Raw genomic sequence first — 8,224 nt, forward strand, 5'->3', positions numbered from 1 at the left:
CCCAGGGATAGGTGATTTCCATCAAAAAACTTGTCTCCCATCTTGTATCTGCATTATCAGCTTATTTGCCCAGAAATGATTTCATTTCATGTCTTCACTAGAGATTCTCAAGCATTAGCATGCATCAGAATCACCAGAAGTCTGTTAACACATAGCCTGCTGGGTCCCACCCCTGAAGTTTTGGGTTGGGGGTCTGAGAGTTTGTATTTCTACTAAGTCCCTGAGTGATCCTGATGTGGTTGCTAGTCTAGGGACTACACTTTGAGAACCACTGCCCTAAACCAATTTTATTGATTCTGATTAACTTCTGTGATAAATTTAAAATATCGTCTGGGTAATTTAAATAACATCAGGTGGAAATGATGTTTAATTAAATTAGATGAAATAAATTAAATAGATTAGATCAATTTAAAATGCCATCAGATAAATTTAAATACCATTGGGTATATTTAAAATATCATCAGTCAGAGATAATAGTTCACCCACAGATCCTATGAAAAAGGGCAGAAAATCAAGAGCGAGTCGGAGCTTTGAGAACCTCTTGCTCCTATAAATTCTTCAAAAATATATAGGAAGTGGTTGAGACAGCAAATTGTGCATATTTGTGTGTTGATACAAGTACAAAAGAAAATAATGTCATGGTGAACTATTATTATTTTTAATTTTTTAAGTTAAATAAAAATACATAAATTTATTTATTTTGTGAGAGAGAGCATTCATGGCGGGGGGGGAGAGAAGGAGAGAGAGAGAATCCCAAGCAGGTTCCACATTGTCACAGTGTGTAGCCTGATGTGGGGCTTGAACTCACGAACCATGAAATCATGAGCTGAAATCAAGAGTCAGTCTCTTAACTGATTGAGCCACCCAGGTGCCCCATTGTTATGGTAAATTATGATGTCAGCTCAGCTAAATTATGGCTCAAAATATAACACAGCCTGATATAGATCCAATATGCTGATAAGGCAGGGGTTAATTCTGCCTTTTAGTTCAGAAAATGGCTATTGAGGGTCTGTTATATGCATGATACTGGATTAAACATAATGGTGTAGGTTAGATGACAACACATAGTTCTAAGAGTTTGTGATCCAGGATGTGAGATTAGTCAGAGCTACAAACAAGGTATTATATAAGGTGCATAAGACAAGCACAGATACATTATTTTGGATGTTCAAAGGGAGAAAGGATCATTTGGGCCTGGGTTGTATGATAGAGAATGAGAAAAAGTGTGATAGAAGGGGCGTCCTTTGAGGGGACAGCGGACTTCACAGGGTATGGACTGTGTGTATTTGACGGTACTGGTGTGGTGCCTGGGCAGGTAGGTGGTCACAGAGTGTTGTGGGCACGTCTCCTGAGGGATGAAAATGACTTTGATAGGTCTTCTTCAGAAGAGCCGGTAATTCTAAAGGGAAGGTCAAGAAAGAGGGCAGGTACAATCCAGCCAGAGGTGAAGGGCCTTACTTGCCAGGTTGAGAAATTTACTTTTGAAGTCTTTGGGGGGGACTCCTTGTGTTTTTCTGAAATGGAGAAACAATGTGGTAAATAAGGAGGATGAATTGCGATAGGCTGAACAGAACGGGTTACGTTCAGTGAACATTTGCTAGCGTGCTATGCTCTGTGCTACATATTTCACGTGGAACATACCATTTCGTCCACAGAACAACTCTGTTGCGTAAGTACCTTATGTTCCGATTTCACAGATGAGGAGGCAGAGGCAGGAGAACCTGAAGGGAGTCGCCCAAGGTCTCATCATTACTAGCAGATATTGGAGAAACACTGAGGTGCGAAGGGGAAGGTGATGACATGAGTCCTCAGCAGAGCACACGCCCTGGGGATGAAGCAGTATTGCAGGGAGAGTATCCATGGCCGATTGTGAGAAGAAAAGGAGAAAGGCAAAGGCAGTTCAGAAGTTTTGAGGCTGGACAGTCTGGGGAGAAGTGTTACCATTACCATGTTTTCTAGTCCTGATAATGTTAGTGTCATAAAGAGGCCATCTTGTTTTTGAAAAGGAGCTTAGGAAACAAAAGGGAGAGAGAGATGTGGTTGAAAAGGATGGGAAGAGAGTGAGAGTTATTAGCTGAAGAGGGGTCATGCTGTGAGGACATCACTGACTGTGTGAGGGGCACAGACATAGCATCCACCTGGGTCCTATTTTCAGCACCACTAATGCTCCAGAATCTTCCCTTATATCTGCCTCTCTGTGCTATGAAGTATAATTGTGAATGGCCACGGTTTCTTTGCACTTCTGTCCGTAAAGGTGTAGAGTTTATTTCTCTGTTCCTTGGATTTGGTCTGTCCTTGACCACATTTAATGTGGTTGGCCTGATATTGTGCAAGTAGTAAGCCTGCTCCTTGAGATGGGTTGCATGTTCCACTTGCTTTCTTGAAGTGTGGCCCCCGTGTAAGGAAGCCCCTGGTAGCCTTCCGAGGAGGACCCTGGAGAGCAGAGATAAGCCAGTACCAGCTGAGTCTCCAGACAGGTGAGTGGGTCACCCTAGCCCACTTGTCCTCACCTGAGCCAGGTCAAATCCAGAAAACCACCCAACCAAATTTTGGAATCATGAGTGATTAAATGATTATTATTTCAAGTCTTGAAATTTTGGAATGGTTTATAGCAAATGCTAGCTGATTCACCATGTCACCTGATGGAACCCTGGTCAATATCATCAGTTGTGGCTTTCTCAGCCTTGTGCTGACCCACAGGATGCTAGAGTTATGCTAGCAACTCCCTCCCCACCCCGCCACTGCAAGCACTCGACTCTTAAGTCCGGGGCGGGGGGGGGGCTTAAGTTCATTTCTTCATGTTTTCTTTTCTTCCTTCCTTCCTTCCTTCCTTCCTTTCTAAAATATTTATTTATTTAGAGAGAGAGAGAGAGTGGGAGAGAGAGAGAGAGAGAGAGAGAACCAGTAGGGAAAGAGCAGAGAGAAAGAATCCCAAGCAGGCTCTGCACTGTCACACTGTCAACATAGAGCCTCATTTGGGGATTGATCTCACCAACAGTGAGATCATGACCTGAGCCAAAATCAAGAGTTGGATGCTTAACTGACTGAGCCACCCAGGGACCCCTCATTTCTTCATATTTTAAAAACAAAACAAAATAAGAAGCCTGACTTGGTTTGTCAACTCAATAATAAACGTGGGAAAAAAATTTCTCCTGAGTTCAATTGTTAAACAACTAGATCACCTTGATAAGAAAATTTCTCATAAATGATAATTATTTTTGCCTACATTAGTGATTTCTAATTGTTAATGAGCATAAGTATGACCTGAGTAGCTTGTAAAGGGCGTATTCTTGGGCCCCATCCTCCGTGATGGGGCTCAGGAATCGATATTGGTGATTAGGGTGATAAGGTGATATGGGTAATAGTTGTAATGCAGGTACCTCACTGATCACACTTTGGAAATTATTGGCCTAAGTATTAGAGATTGACTCTGAAATAGTCTACCTCTCCTTTCTGAGCTTGCTCTGTGATTTGCCTTTAATTACAGGGAATTGGAAGTATTTCCTGAATCAGGCCAACTAGTAAACACATATCAGTATGCTGAGAAAGCCAATCTCTCACACTTAGGCCATATAGATGCCAGATTTACTCATGTAATTCCCTCTGTTCTCTTTGATATTTTTACTCTAAATGAGGTATATTGGAATTAATATAATGAGGGTCTTGTTCTGTAGGCTGCTTCTTCATCAATCATTGACATTCTTATTCCCACTTACCAAGGAAGCTTGAAAAGTTACATAGCAAGCAGGAGGCAAAATTAATTGGTGTCTAGATTTCCTTAACAGTTCTGTCTCCCTTTCTCTTAGTGTCATTCCTGAAAAGTGTTTGGATGAGAAGTATTCAAAATGTGTATAAGAGAGAGAGCGAGCGAGAGCGATTGAGAGAGAGAGAATGATAGGGAGAGGGAGAGACAGAGAGAGGGAGAACGAGCTGAGTTGGGTAAGAAAAAGGAAAGCATGTGTAAATTATTAAAGAGTAATGTATACAGAGGTTATTTCATTTCCTTTCAAGTTTTCAAGTTTCAGGAAAACTTGTGCCGAGCTGAAGAAATGATACTGTTCCTTGGGTTTGCATATAGTGTCAGTTTGCATGGTTCATTTCTGACCAATTTCTCCACTGGGCAACTCAGTAGTTCCTGCATGTTGGTGACAGTTGAAGTGAGAAGAGAGCTGGGAATCTCCAGAAGACACAGATCTTCCCTGTGCTCAACCAGGACTTTTTAGATTCACCTTTTCATGCTTTTCCTCACCTGAATACAGAGCTTTTTTCCTCCCATTGGTGATTTTTTTTGGGGGGTTTGATGATCTCTGTTGGCAGTGTAGTGAGGGTTTGAATGAAACAAACAAAAGCAGGGAGAGCATCAAATAGGGAAAATACTCAGAGTTTTCTTTGTGGTAGAGGGATAAAGATGTGTGGGTGAAAACGGGGAGAAACAAAGCAAGTAACTTATCTAAGGCATGGATCCTCCTACATCAAATCACATCCAAGCTATTTCTAGAGCATTTCAAAATAACTAGTAACTTAGTTAATTTCAAACATACAATCAATTTAGTGAACGAAGAGTCAATCCATGTGATTATCTGATTGGGTTAGCCTCTCAATTTGCCTAAAGTCATAGGTTTTCAACCTGAGGTGGTGTGTTTGGAGTGGGGTGGGGGGGGAGGGGGTAGGAGGGAATTCCAAATCAGATTTTACAAGGGACATTTCTTTTTTCCTTCAAAACACACATGCTCATGCTTCCCTGTTTTGGATGCTTTGGGGTTCTGAAGAGGCACCTTATTGAGAATCTTTGAATTAAATAGCCACATTCAGGCAGTTTGAAAGGCCTAACATAGTTCCCTGTCCTCTGCAGTTTTAATCAAAAATGAGTGAACTGACGGCTGATTTTCTAAAAGAGAAAACATGAGCGACACTATGCTGATCCTAAGTGATTGGGGGATAAATTCTTTTGGGGAGGCTAACGCCGGCTGGGTGCTTCATGTCACGTTTCAGGAAGGCATTGAAGCCTACAGCACAGACGTGAACTCTGGTTCATTGGAATCCTTTATTTCTCCTTCTGAACTTCTTCACTGAAGCCGTTTTCAGGCTGGCTCTGACAGTGAGGGGCTTTCTCTTTTGAATGTTTGTTTTATGATCTAAAAACCAGCCTCACCCGCAGAATAGTAACTCCCTGCATGACAAGGCTGTGTGCCATCCGGGGATTTACTAATGGCTAAGCCGCATTATGAACCAAGATTTATGATCACCTTCCCAGTCAATTAAAATTCCAGATATTACTAAGGCAGAATTCAATTAAGGTTAATTGGGGCTTCTGAAAACTGCTTTTCCAAAGGGAAGCCGTGATGGGATTGTGACTCCTAGTGGGTTTCGATCAGTTTTAAATAACTTTCCGTGCCTTTCTTTTCTTGGCACAGGACACCACCCACCTCCCCCTGCTCGGCTCCTGCGATTATCATTCGATTCAGATGTTGATTTTTCTGTCATAAGTTATCACGGTGACTTATTTGGTTTTGGCTTTGTCTTTTTCTTAAAGACCGAAAAACAAAAAACCAGAACAAAACCCTCGAGCCTCTCAGCAGACCAGTACCCTAACAAAACGGTAACCTGTGTTGTGCAGAGATCACAGTGGTCTGACATGAAAGAAATATAGTCATTTGCAAGATGGTGATGGCATTTCAGAAACAATTATCCAAACTGGAAAAATAACCCATTTCTTTTCCTTTGTCATTAAGGTGGATGAAAAGGCTCGCAAACATTGTCAAAGAGAGGGGAAAAGGAAGCGAGGGTGAGAAAACAGGTGCAAACAAGAATTACCATGCACGTCAGGCTTTCCATTCTACCCTAAATTTTATTTTCTTGTCGTCAAGGGCTATTGTGACAGTTCTTAGCACAGTTGATTGAACTGGGAAAACACATGGGACGGGGCCTTAGTCACCGAATGCAGAACATGTATTCTGTAGCTTACAGAGCAATCTGGAGCAAGGAGTGAATAATAATTTCAGCAGTTTATTTTCTCAGAATTTCCAACGTATTGTTCATCACTGGAGACTAATAACACAAAGCTAGAGCGAAATTTTGTTTGTGAAAAGAAGAAATGATAAGTGCGTGAATCGGGGAGGGACATCCCAACTGCTCAGATGTTCTGTTGTTCTCCTGACTAGTACAGCTAGGCATTTGCCACAGGCGGATAGGAGCCCCATCTGAGGCTGTCTCCTTCACGAATTAGCACCTCCTTTCCTGTTTCCCACTCCCTCTCACTGTACAACTGCTCTCAGGAGTGCACATACCGGGGACACTTTCATGCACAGTGGCTTTGGACATGGCCTCGCTTCTGAGGAAGCAGAGGAAGGATTTAGGGGAGGCAAGTAGTAAAGGCTGCCTATTTGTGTAAGTTCCTCCTCTGGGCACCTCAGCAGATGGTTAAAACAACGCTGGGGATAGGCTGTGACATGTGGAGTTATCTACATGGCTGGTAGATGTGGCAATTAACAGGTCTGGGTAGGGTCACAGGTTTTAAGCGAACTTGATTGCAATGACTCTTATTCGTCCATAAGGGTAGCTTCAGACTTGGCTTCTGCTCCCTTACAAGAAGGACACACGTTGGAATTGTTTCCGAGGAATGGTGATGGTGGCATTAATGTGGTGTTCCCACCCATTCCTTCTATCTGCAGAGGAAGCGCAATCTGGGAGGGAAGGTGCCTTTCTTTGCCAATTTCCTGTTTCCTCGCTTTTTTAAGGCAGGATGGAGAAGGAGAGACTGGAAAAGGAGAGAGTCTAAAACTGTACAGAGGTTAAGGGGGAAGTTTCTGTAATCAGAAATCTGGGGTATAATTATAAGATAGCCAGAAGAAAGAAACATGCAGGTGGAATGAGTCTCTAGAGTGCAGTACTAATGAATTCTCTCTGTTCTTTATGGAAAAGAGCCACATTTGTAAAATTAAAAGTCAATGCCTCTTTGATGAGAGGATTTGCTGGCTCTGCCGTCCTTTTTTCAAATATTGTGTGCTTGGAAAGATGAGTGAGGAAGCTAAACCCCTTGTCAAGGGCGTTAGAGCAGAGCAGACGGCTGGCCTTTATGCCTTATTTCAAAGCCACATGAGCCTCTCTTAGAAAGAACCCGATAAGTGCTATGGGTGGCTGTTGTGAGCAATATGACCTCTCCCCGGCATCAACATATGCAGACAATTCAGAGGGGAAGACATGTTAGTTATGCCAGTCTTTTGGCATTGTGTAGCCAAAGCAAGTGCTTGACTGTAATTTTCACTGTTTATTCCAATGTTTCGGGGCCACGTTGAGTTCGTGGATTTGTATTTCAGCGGATGTGAAGTACAGGGGCAGCAGAGCATGAGGCCATTATCCGTTCGGTGGTAGAATGTCCACCGAAAAACACTTACACTTGGATAGGACACCAAGAAACACTTCATAAACCTGCAAAGGTACCTGCCAAAAGTTCAACTTTTATAGTGGATCCTTTGAGTTACATAAGAAATGTTACCGATTAGTAGTCACCTTGGCAAACCAGAAACAAGGCCTGAATGAGGAGTGGGTCAATTGTGTCCTGTGGCCAGCTTCTGTGGGCTAGATCAAGTTGATGGTTAAGTTGAAAGGATATTTGTGAGCTGGTTCTTAATCATAGCCACCATTGTTATGAATTAAATGATATAAGCTACAATTCAATAAATTATATTAGAGATAAAGGTATGAAATACTAAAGACTCATCATTTTCTAATTATTTTACAGTGATCTGTGCCTTGAAGCTTTCTACGTCTACCGTGTCTGTATGGTGGAAATGCTGTGCAATGATGTACTATTTAGTATCTCTTACCAACTCCCCACTTGATGACATCATGTCGATTATTTGACATGAGCCATGTTGGTAGTAATTTACATTATCGAAGCAGCAAATCTTACAAATCAGAGCATTTTTTCTTTTAGAGACAAACTGATGAATGTTTACCAGCACAACACTGTGTGTGTGTGTGTGCGCGCACCCCTGTTGAGTTGGGGATTTGGGGTAGTGGTGGTTTAAGGACTTGTGTACTAGATAAACAAAAGTATTTGTTTTTAAGTTGGGTGAGTGTCTTACTTCCAGCTGCTTTAACAAAAATGCCAAACAACAAACATTTATTTCTTACAGTTCTGGATGCTGGGAAGTCTGAGATCATGGTGCCAGCATTGTCTGGTGAGAATGTCCTCCGGTGTCCTTACATGGGGATGACAGGG

This window comes from Crocuta crocuta, unplaced genomic scaffold (assembly GCF_008692635.1).
Source record: "Crocuta crocuta isolate KB4526 unplaced genomic scaffold, BGI_CrCroc_1.0 scaffold112, whole genome shotgun sequence".
Lineage (NCBI taxonomy): Eukaryota > Metazoa > Chordata > Mammalia > Carnivora > Hyaenidae > Crocuta > Crocuta crocuta.